The following is a 16,989-nucleotide window of genomic DNA, read 5'->3' on the forward strand; positions in this document are numbered from 1 at the left end:
TAGATATCCACCTGCTCCTGGATTTTGATGAGAGTTTAAATAATAAAGTGGCTTTACTTGGATCCTATGTTTCACCTAGAATCACAGCTATCATTTTATTAAGTGTTGTACTGAAATTGAAAATGATAATATCTATAAAACCTCTCTAGTGCTGACATTTCCAAGTCTCTTTTCCAGCACAAACAAAATTAGAAAATGAAAAATATAACCTTTCCCACTCTGTAGTTTCTTTACAGGGTATAAAATAGAAAGGTAGTCTATACTCAAGAATTATGGCCAAGTAACAGGAATAATAATAACAGTGATAATAATAATAGCAGCTAACATTCTTACAAGCATTTACTCTGGGCCAACCGTTGTTCCAAATACTTTGCATATGTTAACTTATCCAAATCTCATAACAACCTTCTGAGGTAGGTACTATTATTAGCTCTATGTTATAGGTGAGGAGAAAAGATACAATGAGATTACAAATTTTGCCCAAGGTCACACAGCTAATGAATGGTGGAAGTAGGATACTAACTCAGACAGTCCTGCTCCACACAGATATGGAAATAATCCTGATTTATAGTTATTTGGTCAGAGGTCATAAAATATACAAAAAAATTGTATATTTTATGAATGATTTCAGACCCTCTTCTACTCCCTCTTACTTTCTTTCTGTTTATATCACTGTCAATTAACTTTCCAGTAGTAGAGGCTCAGAGATGGTAAAACTACTACTAAATTTATAGAAAGTTGTATGAATTTCTTTAAGAAGTGGGAATACTTCTCCTTTCCTCAGTTTTTTTCCTATTTATGGTCATTGCAGTAATTTCTATCATCCTTTGCAGCTTTGAAATCACTTCTTCACATGTAAACAGCTAACCCTGGTGTTGCCATGGAGATTTATATCAATGCCATGAGCCAGGGCCTAATTTGCACATTCTGCTGATTAACAGGAGTATTTGCTAATCCCTGCCAAGCTCTCCTATCCACTGCCATGACTAATCTCACCGGTTTCAATGCATGGAATTCATGAATGCTAGAAACCCATCGTCTTAGGTTATTTAACACTTCAATTCTGTTCAGTAACAACTTAATTAAATCTTGAGGGGAAAAAAAGGTCAACAGAAAAATAAAATTAAACCTTTTAAGAAATTAGTTAACGAGAAGGGAACGTTAGGATTCACTGCTGTGAAGCAGAACTAATAATACAATAATGCAATATAACATAAATGGTACATTTCATCTTGGGTACTCAGGAGGTGGTCATCTGACCAAAAGGTAACTATCATTTATTAAGAGAATTCTCTGAGCTTGTCAGGGTGGTAGGTGCTTCAATGTGTGTTATTTCTTTCATTTTTACAACACTCCTATGAGGTAGAGTGTTTTTCTGTTTGTTTTGTTTTTATCAGGTAAGAAAATTAAGGCCCAGAGAAGTTGAGTCATTAGCCCAAATTCACACAACTAACAAGTGACACGATGTGAACAAAGCTAGGACCACCCAACTGTGTCCGACTCCTTGCATACCACTTGAGTGGAACTGTGCACGGAGCTTACTTTCCATCCCATATTTTGATTTTCTGGAAGACAGAAATAGGACGAATGAAGAGAAGCTGCAAGGAAATACATTAGGGTTCATTTTGATGAAGACATTTCCAACAATAGGGATTGTCTAAAAATAGGTAGCATGGACTATCTTGAAAGGTCATCAATGTCTTGTCACTGGCAATGTTCATAGAGGGGCCATGGGATCACACAGACCTGTGCCAGTACCAATCAGATGTTGTGGAAGGGATTCTTGCATTTAGTAGATGATTGAATAGTATCATCATAGACCCTTTTGTCAAAGCCCTCACACAAAGACTACCAGAGAAACCTGCTGATCATACAAAGCCGGGTATGTGAAACATACTAAGCAAGAGAAAGTCCCCCTTGACAGAGTCTCAGTACTATGTTAAAAAGGAGGAGTTAGCAAAGAGTACTTACAGGGTTTTCAAGGCTGGGGTTAGTCAAAGGTAATTCATTGTAGGACAGAAGTTTTTAAGTATGGTACTTAACAATGCAGGTTGGAATTCGTAAACTAGGCAAATTGCTGGACTAGTCAGTGGTCTTATCTTTAGGACGCATAAGCCATGTGGAATTACTATTAAAACAGTCTGAGCTAAAAACCAATAAAAAGCAAAGAAACTCTCACAAACCAGAGGAGACTGAGGAGACATAATGACTAAATGCACTGTGCTATCCTGGATTGAATCCTGGAACAGAAAAAGGGCCTCAGTGGAAAACCTGGGGAAATCCAAATAAAGTCAGGGGTTTAGTTGATAATAATGTACAAGTGTTGATTTCTTAGTTTTGACAGATGTATGTTAACTTTAGGAAAACCTAGATGAAGGGTATATATGAATTCTCTGGACTATATTTGCAACTTTTCTGTAAACCTAAAATTTTTCAAAACATTTTTATAAGTTTATTAAAAATATTTGGAGTTTCGTATGTCTTGCACATCATAGTTGGCTTCAATTTATCTATTTTGTGAGCTATGGTTCAACATGTTTTACAACTTACGGTTTGCTTCATTTCTTACCTTGATCTGGAAACCACCTCAGAGACCATCTGGTCTGAACAAAGTTTCTACTTAATTCGAACTATGGGGAAATAAGTAATGCGGTACTATGGGGCTCCAAAGATGTATGTAAAATAAGGTCTATTTTTTACTCATTCTTTTTTTCCCTCTAACTTTATCATTTCTGGAGTTAAGAGGACCATCTTGAGTACATAAATAATGCTGCACCAATAGGTGTATAGGAGAAGCATGCACATGCTTCGTCACTGCTAATAGAAAAGCAACAAGTAAAGACTACTGAAGGCCATGATACGGTTATTTACCCAGGGGATACAACTCCCTGGATTTAAAAGCCAGTGCACGAGGAGTCAAAATGGGTCAAGAACAGCTCCTTTATGTCTCATTCGATCAGAAACTGCACACTTGTTCTTCCTAAGCAGTACGGTAAGATTTTTCAGTATTAAGAGTGCCAGCACCAGACATTATGAATTTCAAGTCTGTACTTCTTCGGGGAAGCTGGCTGCAGATTGTGTTCATGATTGCAGTAGAGAAATGCCATTTAGGGCAAAGAGTATTGATAATATAATGGATATTTTCCTAACGGTATTTGGCATGTATTTGTACTGATATTTACTTTTAGGTACTCAGGAAGCTTGAAGTTCCTCCCCGCTCACCCCCTCCTGTAAAAATATTATATTATTGGTAATGAACAAAGCATGACTTTGCATTTGCAAAAGTAAGGGCTAGGCATTATAATAAGGTAACATTTGTTATGGGTTTGCACATAACTAGAAACAGCATTGAGCTGTATACAAGTTGCATTGTCATTGCCATTTTTCAAACTACACGCTTGGTGGAATGATGGAAACAAACATCCTGGGATTTGAGTACCAGTTTTCCTACCAACTAGTCTTAAACTTCAGGAAAGCTCCATCTATACTCTGGGCATCTACTTCCACACTGATAAAATGACCGATCTAGGTTATATGACCTCCAAGGCCCATGGACATGAAAGTTCTTTGAATTTAATTAGTCCACCACGAATCAAAAAGACAATAGTGATGAGGGTTTTCAGTTGCTACATCAAACTGAACAAAAAAAAAAAAAATCATGCAGCACAGGAATCGTGAAGCCCTGGGGTAAGCTTCCCACTTAGTGCAGAAGACAGTGGACTATATGGCAGAGTGGTTAAGAGCATGGGCGTTATCACTAGGAAGCTTAATTGTGAATCTCAATCCAGTGGCACACTAGATACGTGACTTTAGAATGCTATTTAACCTCTCTGATCTTCAATATTTTCTGTTGTGAAATTTAAATAACTGTAGTGTCTACCTCCTAGGGTAACTGGGAGAACTAAATGGTTAATATTTGTAAAGAGTTTAGCATGTGCTTCACTTGTAGTACACACTTAATACATTGTAATTGCTGCATTTGTTATTCTTCTTGTTGATATACATATACTACTAAAGACAGCTTTATCTGCACATACATTTTCACAAAAAGTCATAATCTCTTATCTACTGTAGACCAACTGAGATGACTGATACTCAGTTAAGACCTCTAATGGTCTTCCATCTCCTCAACTTGCCCTAGTATGGGCTGTCTGAAATGGAGAAGAATAACAGCAAATACTTATATTGCACTTACTCTATGCACCAAACACGGGTCTTACACATGTATTACTTAACCTAATCCTACTGATGAGGTAGGTACTGTTATTACTCCTAACTTTTGGATGATAAAACTGAGAGGTAGGGAGGTTAAGCAATTTGCCCAAATAGCGGCTAGTACATATCAGAACCAGGATTTGGTCACAGTCTGGATCTGGAGTCCCTACTTTTAACACTCTGCTTTGCTGCCATAATGACAGCTCATATTTGGTAAGTGCCTACCAAGTACCAACCTCATTATAAACCATATCTGTAATCATTACAATAATCCTTCAAAGTAGGTATTATGTGTATCTCAATTTTTTCTGATATGGAAAGTGATGCTCAGAAAGACTAAGTAACTTGCTCGATATCACATAAAGAAAAGGAGTAAGATTCATTTTTTTAAAACCTCAGAGGCTTTAGGAAATTAGGCAAATTTTACTCGGTATCAAATATCTAGAAGGGTTAGTAACTACAACACCAACACTCTCCCTGGGAAATATGCATAGCACCCCTATTAATGAGGCACAGGAAGAAGTAGCCTTCACTGAAGCCCCCCCTGCTGCTAGTTCAGGCCCCACAGGCACCGGGGAGATCTGTAGATCTCTTCAACAAGAAGATTTTCTCTTATATAAAGGGAGAGAGTTACTGAAGCACATAAAGAAAGCTATCATATGAAATTCAAATTTGTTCAACCTTCCTGAGAATGAATCTTAAGTGAACAAAATAACATTCTGACTAAAGCCCATAATCACATTACTTTCTACACGATGAAATACAATGAGATGCATAGAGAAAATAACTGTGGAACAAATCCACCCTATTTAATTATATGGGAGAAGAGTTCTAGATTTACCCTAGAAATACATAGGATTGATGTGAAGCTAATACATTCTTTGTACTCTACTAAGGAAATGTACCTAGGAAAAACGTGGAACTAGGCTAATGATTAATATTTTCTTGTCTTTCAATTAGATGTTTGAAAGTATAGCCCATAAAGAATGCTCCCCAAAGCATTATGGTGAACATGAACAATAAAGAGATGGAAAAACATATACGTTCTGCAATTTTATGCTTTCATCTTTGGACATTACTTTCATGTAACTCCTTATTTCGATTGTGTGCAAAAAATGTCTCCCAAGTTCAAAAGGTCGTAACAATAGATATGAAAAAGAAGACAGATGGGAAAACTTATATGTTAACAGTGACTTTTATTCATCCAGTATTTTCATATTATATTATCCTTTCCAAAGTCAAACTTAGCAAAAACTAAAGAAAAATGCGTGAATTAATACTCTGATGAGGGTCCTTACATGCAGCAAAATATAAATACATTTATATTAGATCAAAGCCTTTTATAAACCATAATCCATCATGGAATGGCTTATTTGATAATATTCCACTCTAAGTGATACAATTTTTGCAACTTTCTTGTTTTGGCTCTGTGGGTTATAACTCCTGGTTATCCAGAGTTTCAGAGTGGAAGCCATCTCTCATCTAGATGTAATTGGGGAGTATCTCCCATTCCTTGAGTACTCCATCCCTTGAGCCATTGCCCCTTGAATCTTTAAAGACTATTTTCATTTAAAATTTACCAAGAACAAACTCTGGTATCCAAATTGGAGACTGGGTTTAACCAGGCAATATGTGTAGTTATTGCTTAGTCAAGTATGCACAGAGTTCTGGAATATTATGTGACTGGTGGATGTTTTATTTACATTATATTGAGTTCGCATACTTTTGCGATAATGGTACTCAGGCACAAGTCTAATATATGCTAGTAAACACATTTCAGAAAGTATGAGTTAAAACCCTCCCACACTCTAGGCTTTACAATGAGTAGGAAATAGTGACCATCTACTATTGGGAGAGGGGAATGAGGGCTGAGAGGGACCTCCTCTCCCAGTCCTAGGTGCATGGTACAGGAAGGCTAGGAATAACATCTGAGAGACACCATTGACCCTCTACTGTTGTGAAGGGTAAAAAATATAAGAGAGAATGCACCCTCCTGCCTGTGTTATGGAACACAGAGCTTGTAGAAGAATGGTGTTAAGAGAACAGAGACAAACCATCCAGGTACTCATAGCTAAAGCATTGCTGTAGATAAGATGGTGATCCTGCTCTTAAATAAGGTAAAGTCTGTGGTGAACTGAATGTCACTAAAGCTCAGATCCAGATCAATCTAAGAGTAGATTGATCCCAAACAAAATACTAATGACCTAAGAGAAGAAAAAGTATTCTTATTTTTGGACATTGACATAATTTACCTCAGTTTCTGTTCTTTTACACATAGTGACTTGCCTTCAAATAGAAATTAGATAAACAAGAAAAGACTTACAAAAAAAGGAAGAATATATGAAACATACTCAAATGATAGATCTGAGTCTGAGATGGCCCAGGTTATGGGATTATCAAACAGGACTATAAAATAACTATGATACATATTTTAAAAGGTCTAGTGAGAAAAGCAAATAACATACTTGAATAAATGTATAATTTATGTATTGCGATGGAAAGTACAAATAGAGAAAAAATTGAAAAGCTAGAAATAAAATGTAGAATGTCAGAGATGAATTCTTTTTAAGGGCTAATCAGTTGACTGAATATAGTAGAGAAAGGAATTTGTGACTTGGATACTTTGGAAACAAAGTATCCAAATGCAAGGAAAGAAATAAAACAGTTAAAAAAAAAAACGGAACAGTGTGTGATATCTGTGGGACAATAGCAAACCATCTGGCAGATGAGTAATTTGGAGTCTCAGGAGAAGAGAGAATCAAGCAGAAGTATGTGAGGGGATAATGGCCAAGAATTTTTCAAAATTAATGAAAGATAACATCTTATATATCTAAGAATCTCAGAGAATATCAAACAAGACTAATAAACAAAAAACAGCTAAACATATCATAGTCAAACTGCTAAAAACCAAAGATAATGAGAAAATCTTGGAAGCAGGCAGAGAAAACAGAAACACTACCTACAGTGGGACTACAATAAGAGAGAGATATAACTTCTGACCAAAACAATGAGGGACAGAAGACAATGAAATATCTCATCTTTAAAGTGCTGAAAGAAAAATAAAATCTGCCAAACTTGACTTACATATCCAGCAAAAATATGTTTCAGAGATAAAGGTAAAATAAATAAGTTTTCAGAAGAAAAGAAACAAAGAATTTTTCTCCAGCAGGTATACACTAAAATAAATGAACAAAAACTGTTCTTTATAATGAAGGAAAATTATATCGTATAAAAATCCAATCCTGCAGGAAGAAATGAAAAACACCAAGAGTAAATAAATTGGTAAAATATTAAAGATCTTTATTTTAAAAATAATGTGTGCATGTATATAGAAATTACATCAATGTGTATTGACTGCTATTAAAAAATAATAGAATTATAATGAGAGGTTTATAGCACATATAGAATAAAATATGAGAAAACAATCATGAAGGTTGTAAGAATTGGAAGAATAATGTTGTAAATGTCTTACCTTGCTTGTGAAGTAATACAATATGTTTTGAAAGTAGCAGAGATAATTTAAAGATGCATATTGTAATCTTGAGAAATGCTAAAAATAATAAAAATAATGTAATGTAAAAGTTATTTGATTCACCCCCGAAACATTTAAAAAGAAAAATAGAGGGACACAGAGAAGATGGGACAAATAGAACTCAAATACTAAAATGGAAGATTTATATCCAAACACATGAACCATTACAATAAAATTGACTAAAAAACAAAATAAAAGAATTTGGGAGCTAGAAGAAGAGAGACTCAATTACATATTGCTTACAGGAAACAGACATTAAACATAAAGAATAACAGTCAAAAGATAGAAAACATACACATTGCAAACACTAATCCTAACAAAGATTGTGACTGTATAACTATTAGATAAGGTGGACTTCATGGTGAAGAATATTATCAGAGATAATGGGGGAAATGTCATAATAATAAAATGGTCAATTAATAAATAATACACAAATTCCTATACATGTGTGTACCTACTAACAAAGGCACTACATACTTGAAGCAAAAAATTGATAACACTAAAAGAAAACATAGGTAAATCCATAATCATAGTTGGGAGTTGTAATATGCATCTTTCAAGAATTGACAGAAATTGTATTCAAAGTCAGAATATAGAAGAATTGAAAAACACTGTCAATCAATTTGACCTGATATAAACTTATAGAACTGACCAACAGCAAATAACACATTAATTCACATGAAATAGTCACCAAGTAAACCATAAGCTGAGCCACAACCCAAATTTAAATGCATTCATAAGAAATCAAACAGAATGTTATCTGACTGCCAAATATCAAGTTTGGAATTAACATCCAGAATGCACATAGACCACCCCCATAATAAGAAATCAAACATTATATATCTAAATAAGTCATGAGTAAAAAAAATTCAAAAAGAAAGTTAGAAAATAGGTTGACTTGAATGATAAAGTACAATATATCAAAACAATGAAGTTAATGTAAAGCTGTTATTATAGGAAAATGTGTACCTTCCAATGCCTTCACTCAAAAAGAAGAAAGTTATAAAATAAATGATTTATGTTTCCACCTTAAGAAATGAAAAAAAAAAAAACTAATTAAACCCAAAAAAGTAGGAAGAAGTAATAAAAATGAGAAAGGAAATCAATGACAGAAAACAAATGGAGATAATCACCAAAGCCAAAAGTTGGTTCTTTGAAAAGATTAATACAATTTTAAACTGCTAGCAAGACAGACCAAGAAAAGAGAGAAAAAAATGAATCATTAATAAATAGAAGTAGAGATATCACTAGAGATGCTACAGACATTAAAAATATAATAAAGAGCTATTGTGAACATCTCAATAAGATAAGAAAATAAAGATTGGCAAAAGACTTGAAAAAATACTTCTTTAAAGAATATGTACAAATTACCAATAAGCACATGACAAAGTACTCAACATCATTAGTCATTAGGCAGATGCAAATTATCACCAAGATGCAATGCTACCATATACATGCAAGAATGAATAGAATGAAAATAATTGACAACCCTAAAAGCTGATGGTTATGAAGAACAATCAGAACTCTCATACATCACTGGTGGGGATATAAAATGGTACAGCCATTTGGGAAAATTCTTAGGCAGTAACTCAAAAAGTTAAACTTATATCAACCTTATGACCCAATAATTTCACTGCTAGGTTTTTGTCCAAAAGAAATAAAAGCATTCCTCCACAAAAAGATTTGTAAAAAATGTTTATAGCAGCTTTTTACTCATTTAAGCTAAACGCCAGAAACAATCCAGATATCTCTGAATGAGAGAATAGATACACAAACTGGCATATTCATGCAATGGATACTAGTCAGCAATAAAATGTAGTGACTTACTGATATACACAGAAAAACAGGTGAATTTCACAAACATTATTCTGGATGAAAGTAGCCAGACACATGAAAAAGCACAAAATGTAATGTTTCCAATTCTATGAAGTTCTAAAATAGGAAAAACGAACCTATGGTGATAGAAGTAAGTCGAATGGTTTCTTCTGGTGGCAGAGAAATGTTGACTAGGAAAAGGCATGTGGAAGCTTTTTGGGGTGATGAAAATATTCCACATCTTAAAAGAGGAATAAATTGCACGAATATGTGTATTTTGAAAATACTGATAAAACTACTTAACATCTGAGCACTTTATTTTATATAAATTACACTTAAATTGAAAAAAAAACTTTAAAAGCAATACACAACTGCTTGTGTATGGATGGATGAGGGGAGGACAACAATGAAGACTAGTGAGTCACTGGTGCAGAAGAATACTTACAGGAGTGAGATGTGGATGGTCTTCCTGTATCAGAATCACATGGAGCGCTTATTAAAATGTAGATTCTTGGGCTCCAACCAACTCAGCTTGAAATCTTCAATTTTAGCCAGTTTCACAGAGGATATTGATGGCACACACTAAAGTTTGGGAACAGCTGGGTTGCAGAATTTTCAGCCCAGAATACAGAATTTTCCCATATAGAAATAATGTAGTTAGACAACATTGAAGCTAATGCTCAAAATGTGATTTTGGATATTTTCATGAGTTATGAGTGTTATGAGTCAGCTTTCATATGTCTATAAAATCAGATTATTTTATTTTATTGAGATGAGCTGACACTTATTTTTAGTTGGATCTTTGAAACTGGGCATCTTACAGAAACTATAACTGGGATTCTAAATCTTTTTGTGTTATTTACACGTGAATTGTCAATATGTATTCATGTAAAAATGTTTAAAGAATGTTTAAGCATCAAAATGATAGCTTTGTTTCTGTTAAGAATAAAGCATTCATGTAATTGCTATTAGGAACATAAACACACATGCCTGACATTAACAGCTACCAAAGACTAACAAACTCTTATATTGTAATTTAAAATATATAAAGATCTTTCAATCAGAATGGTAACAATCGACCAACGAACAAACCAAAACTTGCTGAAAATCTACTATATCTGGGATAGGATGGCATTACATGAACCGAAGACTGGCTCCAGTGTTCATTAATCAGAAATCTTGGTCATGTTATGTAACCTCTCTGAGCCTCAGTTTCCCTCAGTATTAAAATGAGGAAAACAATAATCTACCTTGTGCAGTTACTGTATGAATGAGTTATACCTGTGCAGTGTACAAGCGGGGGAAGGGGCTGTAGTTGACACTTAACAAATGGTAGTTTTCATTTTTTGATCACACAGTCTAACCAGTACGGTGGTTATTTAAGATTACTTTATTTAATGAAGAGGAGCCAAGAGACTGTTTAACAAGGATCAAGTGGATCACATACTCAGAGAATGAAATAGTATGGACAGGGAAAAAAAAATGAAAACCTGACATTTTGTCTTTGGACTCAGTTTTCCTTTGGAGTACTAAGGTATATAGTACTTGCTTAGCGCAAGGGGCCAAAAAAAATTGAGAAAAGCTATATAGGACAGGGTTATGATGTGACTTGGGGGAAAAGGACCAAAAGGCTGTTTGAACTGCTTCTAGACTATATGTTCCATGTTCTATTCAGTACTGCATACCTAGAAGCTAGCAGACTGCCTGGACTATTGTAGGTTCTCACCGCATATTTGTTGAGTGAATGAAAGAAGGCAAAGGAGTCTTCACATTTTGTATGCAATCCAATGCAGTTTCCCAGGAGACTATATTAAGGTTTGGAATGAAGTTCCCAGTCAGTAGTAGTAAATTTGAGTCGCTTTGTCATCTGTCTTATTATCTTGGTATGCTACTGTATAGCAGTGTTTAACTAAGTCAAGGAATTCTCAGAACCTAACCAGGATTTTTTTTTTTTCACATAAATGACATGTGTAATTACTATCATTAGTAGTTCTGTGCTATCATTAGTAGTTAGGGAAATAAAGTGTTGAATATGGGCCTTGCCTCCTAGGAATTGAATCATCCAGAGGGGAACATGAGCACAAAGGTAAAAACAATGTAAGAAAGTTTTGGATGAGTGTCATGTGATTGGTTTAGCCAGTAAGTACTATGAGAGTTCTAGAGGGGAAGAAATCTCATTTGGTTGGCAGGAGACGAAAGGTATCTCAGAGGACACAAACCAAACTTTCACATACATTTAAGTCCCTGGTTAATTTATACCTCCTGGATGAGGCTATCCCAAATCCAGCCAGCAGAGGGCATCTTTCCTAGTTCTAGTCCTCTGCTGCATTTTTGTTATTTTGGTTATAGCATTCATCATAGAGTGTCTGATATCAGCTAGCTGGGCAGTCAGACTGTGCCTTCCTGGGAGGCAGGGTCTATGATTCTTTCATCTTGGCACCTTCCTCGGTGTCTAGCACATCACAGAGAGCACTGCATAGATTATACATTGATGAATTGGGCAAATTCCTCTAGGAGGCGATTGGATTGGCTGAAGTAGTTCTTGTAGGAAAGGAAGGAGATAAGACTAGAAAGGTATGTTGAGCCAGACTATTGTGGGCTTTGCTTACAGAATGACATCAAACACTGCCTCCCACTAGTTGGCATTCAAAGTGAAGCCCGTAAAGGTTTTGATATAAGGAAGGGACATGATGAATGTGGTATTTCGAGACTTTATTTAGATTTTATCCTATTAGCTAGTATTAGAGCTGGAAAAATATCTTCTCTTCTTCAGCTACGCAGTTAAGCATTAGTGGAACAATGAATATTACAAAGAACACTTATGTTTTGTATTTACACAGAGATGCATACACATAACCAACCACAGAAAGAGTCCTAGTAAACAGCTCCAAGGCCGACTGCTCTGGAGCCCCGGAATATGCCTAAATAACACCTACTCTATTGTGCAAGGCGAAGTTCCTGTATCATAACTCTTCATTCTCTAAGAACAGAGTAAAGGATGGAGTACATTGGGAAAGAGCCAATATTTAGACATTTCAGCGGCGTGTTGAACTAAATATAGGGAATTGGCATGGTAACAGATTAGAGTTTTGGGTCCAGGAGATATGCGTATACTCTATTTACATAAGTAAGTGGCCATGCCAGTTATTCACGGCTCCTTTGGAGAAAGTTTTTAAAAATTCTATTTTGGAAGGCAATAATAGAATGTCATATCAGATAAAGCTGCTAAATAGTAAGAAACACCAACAAGCTATTCAGAAACTTCCAAAGCAAAGTGAGCAGATTTAAATGTAACCATTTTTAACATTCTCACAAATGAGGCATTATTACATTAAAGCATACATAAGCTTAGCAAGCTTCGGTCAAATAATTTCTTCTGAATAGAATGCAGATATCTTGTTTTCATTCTGGTATTTTAGAACTCAGACTTTCAAATGGAAAAATTAAAGAGTAATCCTTTTAACATGTCTATTATAAAATAAGTCTTCACTTTATAGAAACACTCACAAAAAGGCTCCTTTCTTTACTGCACATCCCATGCGGATTTCACGCGGGATTTGATTTACATATAATTTTATAGAAACAATTGTATTTTATAAAACGAGAGACACTTATACTGCCAATTGAGATATGCCTAAACTTTTAGGCCATACCCAGTGGCCCTGCTGGAATGAAAACAAAACTTATGGCACAGTCATTTTTCTCCCATGAGACTGGTATCCCAAGGCGAACTCACAGAACTCTTTCTACCCAGGAGGCACTCGCTTCCTTTTGAATACTCTCCTTCCTTCTCAAGAGCTTAACTGCTGGGGTGAATTTTTCTACCACCCTGGATGTCTTCACTTCCAACAGTTTTCTCAATTCCAAAGCCTCCAGTTTCTAAGGCAAATGGCAAGAGACAAATATAGACTACCACTATACATTCTAAAAACCCAAATTGAAGACGGTCATTTTTGCTTTGTTTTATAAGATCGGCTACATCGTTTAATCATTTGCCCAAAGAAAATATAAAGAAATATTTTCTAGTGGTCGATACAGCCATTTTGGATACATACAGTTACTCAACAAACACTGAGTATATACTAAGCACGAGCCCAGGGCCAGGCAGTTGGAACTGCATATCATGAGAAAGCACTTTGAGGCACTGCCCAGGTGATAATGGCCTCAATGTTTGGAATGAGTTGAAAGCACACATTTGCAGCCCCTGAAAAATGGACAGGGAATTGTTGATAAAAAACAATTAGTAAACATATTGTTTCCTAAGTCCCTACAGCTAAGGAAATTATTAACAAATATATTGTGTTATATATATATACACAAATATATATACAAATATATATATATATACACGTAAATATATTGTTTTCTTCCCTGAGAGAAGAAAATCTGTCTTTATATGCTATTTGAGAAACTCTAAGTCAATATGATACATGGAGTACTAGGCAGGTGTAGGAATAGCCACTGAATAGAAAAACTCATAATTACTTAGAAAAGAACATGAAAGGACCTTAAAAAGCTGAAGTAGTTGTGCACAAGCAGAGGGGAACACAACAAGGACAAAAACATTTAGAGAAGTAAATGGGTGAGCTAAATAAGGTAGGTTAAAAACAAGATTGAAAGGGTAAACTAAAGAAACTAGGGTTCCTTAACTTAAAGCAGCATAATCATGAGGGCTTCTGGGCTGGGAAGGGTTACATAGAGCACAGCTGCTGTCTGTTCTTTAGCTTCCCTGAGGATCAAATGAGAGGCAGCAGACTTAACTGGAGATGGAGAACTTAGGGTGGATGTTCTTGCCTTGAGAGCTACTGAAATGAGTTCTTTAGCGAGCTTGTGGATGTGGTGGCTGGGACAGTCTCATCTGTGTACAAGGGTTGAAGTGTTTTCCCATATGAAGGCTAAGAGATAAACTACGTGACCTTTCTTGCGACTTGCCATTCTTTGGCTGCATAGCCTTTCTCCTGATCTCATTTGCATTGTTCTATTATGAACTCAGAGCCTATGCTATATCAGACACTTTCATATTTCTTTCAGAGGAGCAACTGCAGCATTTTCAGTCATTACCAATCTGTCCCATAGCTTGCATTCATTTCTGCAAAGGGGCTCAGTTTCTCACAAACATATATTTATTAAAAAGGGACATGTCTATTTATAACATTTCATCAATCAACCTAGAAGTCTATTGTAAGCATAAAGTTAGTTTGTGCTTGAATCTAACAAAACAGCTTAGATGGCAATTTGACAGTCTCCAATTCATAGACTCACATGTCAATAAAATAATTGTTTGGTGAGAATTTCCTGTGTCACAGATCTTACTCAGCAAAGAATTAATGTGTGTGTTTCACTCAAATACTTTCAAGCAGAGTGATGAGCGTAGTTGTTTCAGCCATATATACTGTATCCTGAGTAAAGAGGCCTATAGTCTGTAGTTCCTTCCTTTAATGATTATAAACTGTCCCCCACCTGGAAGGTGAAAACTCTAATGGGTTTCTTAGAGACATGAATTGTGGAAATAATCAGAACATTAAGTGTGGAACCAATCTCACAAATTCTGTAATGATTTTCACAACTAATATTGCCCTTGATGTACTAATCTTTCAAATAAGCTTTTTCTATTCTCTCATTTTTATGGGGAACCCAATTAAAAACAATCAGATAAACAATGCTCATGTAACATGACAGATCAATCCAAATCTCCATTTGGGGATGCTCTAGGAGAACTCCAGATAGCTCAGGAGAACCTGTGAGGTACTCAGAAGAGAAAGCCTATTAATCCCAGTTAATTACGTGAATAAACACATGCTACTCAGCAGTTGCAGGACAGAGGGAAAGATTTGGAGGAAACAGAAAATCACCAGGAATAATTACTCATCTGGACAACATGTTCTAGCAAAATAAAACGTGTAGCAAGGTTAGAGTTCTCTGGGATCCTTTCAGGTTCAACGATAAAGGAAGTGCAAAGGCTTTCCATGAAAGTGTTTGCTTCATGAGGTGGCTTTATTCAGACAATACGAAGATTGGCAAAAAGTTTTCCAAGAAATGATGCCATTTTTTATTAGTTATATGTAAAAACTTCCCATTAAAAATGTAGCTGGAGGAGTGATTTCAACCCTCCAAAAGAATCCCTGTCCTGCTCTTTTTAAAGAGACTTGAAACTGGTCGCTCCGGCAACCTTCTCTCAGCTTGTTTTTTTCCCGTGAGCTGGAAGCTCTTGGGCGTTGGTTCCATCAGCTATCTGCGGCATCTGCCTTGCCGCCATGGAGGAACCGATACTCTCCTAGTTTCACTGAGACATTATGGAGTGCCTATCTTCTGTGATTTCCCTGAAGATACACCTAATAAGTTTCTCAGAATTAAAGGGTGATTGTGTCCACCTTCCCTTAGCGAAGTGTCATCTTCTCTTTCTTTCCTTTCCCTAAGCTAAAAGAAAACTACATTAAAAGCCAATTATGATTACTTATTCTCTTTTTTCTTTAGAAATTAAAATTAATGTTTTGTGCTGTATGCATAGAGTAAATGCAAATCTAGAAGCAGGAAATCTCTCTTGAATCAGTGAGTGCCACCATTTTCTAAATGCAAATAGAGTTTCAAATGGTCAGAAAAACACATTCACTTTCTTATAACAATTAATATTTTAAATTCCTCCTAGAAAAAAAAAATGATGCATTTTGCAAAAAGAATCCATTCTTAACAGTCAAACATCCCGAGGTAAAGGGAATCGAGAACCCCTGTCCCATCCAGAAAGAAAAAGATATCAGCAGAAAGATCCCTGGTATAATTTTGTTAATTTCTACAAAGTCATCAATGTCCAGGAGAAACATTCAAATCTATGTCCTTCAAAAACATTGCATAAATAAATCTTACCTGAATACGACTTCCTTAACAAAGCCATGCTTCTTTATAAGCTGGTCCTACCCAGACAATTGCTGTCTACATTTGGAGCAGACACAGAGAGAGAGGATATCAGAGAAAGTTTAAGGCATATCTAAAGTAGTCTCCAAGGTAATGGCCAGAAACATCAAGCTCATACTCTCGGTATAGAGAGATCATTAATGGGCATTAGTGACAGACCATTATGACTCTCCGAGATCATTAATGATTCATCATGTAGCAGTATTGTTCTGGCAGTAATCAGACCACTGCTTGGACTCAGACATAAGCTTTGCCTATACTATTTGCTGAAACTTACTATTTCCAAGCATATGATTTTATTTTGCCTTCTAGAATTGTGAAAAACGGTCTGTAACAGGATCCCTCAGCACATTAGAGAAGTTTTTGGAGCTAGCTGCCTTATTTAGTAGACTTCTCCCACAGTCAGGAATCTTACAGTCTGAAAGGCTCCCCGATAGCGTTTGGGATGTTGAAATGTGTCTTTTATTTTGAAATTGAATTATTGATGAATAGAAAATGCTACAAGCAAAATAGACATT

The 16,989-nt window shown here is 35.6% G+C and overlaps 1 protein-coding gene and 1 long non-coding RNA gene across 4 annotated transcripts in view; one reads left to right on the plus strand and one right to left on the minus strand.

Annotated features, from left to right (window-relative positions):
* FGF13 (fibroblast growth factor 13) overlaps nt 1–16,989 on the minus strand; it is a 612,099-nt gene that overhangs the window by 91,493 nt on the left and 503,617 nt on the right. The gene's annotated exons all lie outside the window — the stretch shown is intronic.
* LOC126946155 (uncharacterized) overlaps nt 1–16,989 on the plus strand; it is a 79,698-nt gene that overhangs the window by 14,942 nt on the left and 47,767 nt on the right. The gene's annotated exons all lie outside the window — the stretch shown is intronic.

Source organism: Macaca thibetana, chromosome X, assembly GCF_024542745.1.
Source record: "Macaca thibetana thibetana isolate TM-01 chromosome X, ASM2454274v1, whole genome shotgun sequence".
Taxonomy (NCBI): Eukaryota; Metazoa; Chordata; class Mammalia; order Primates; family Cercopithecidae; genus Macaca; species Macaca thibetana.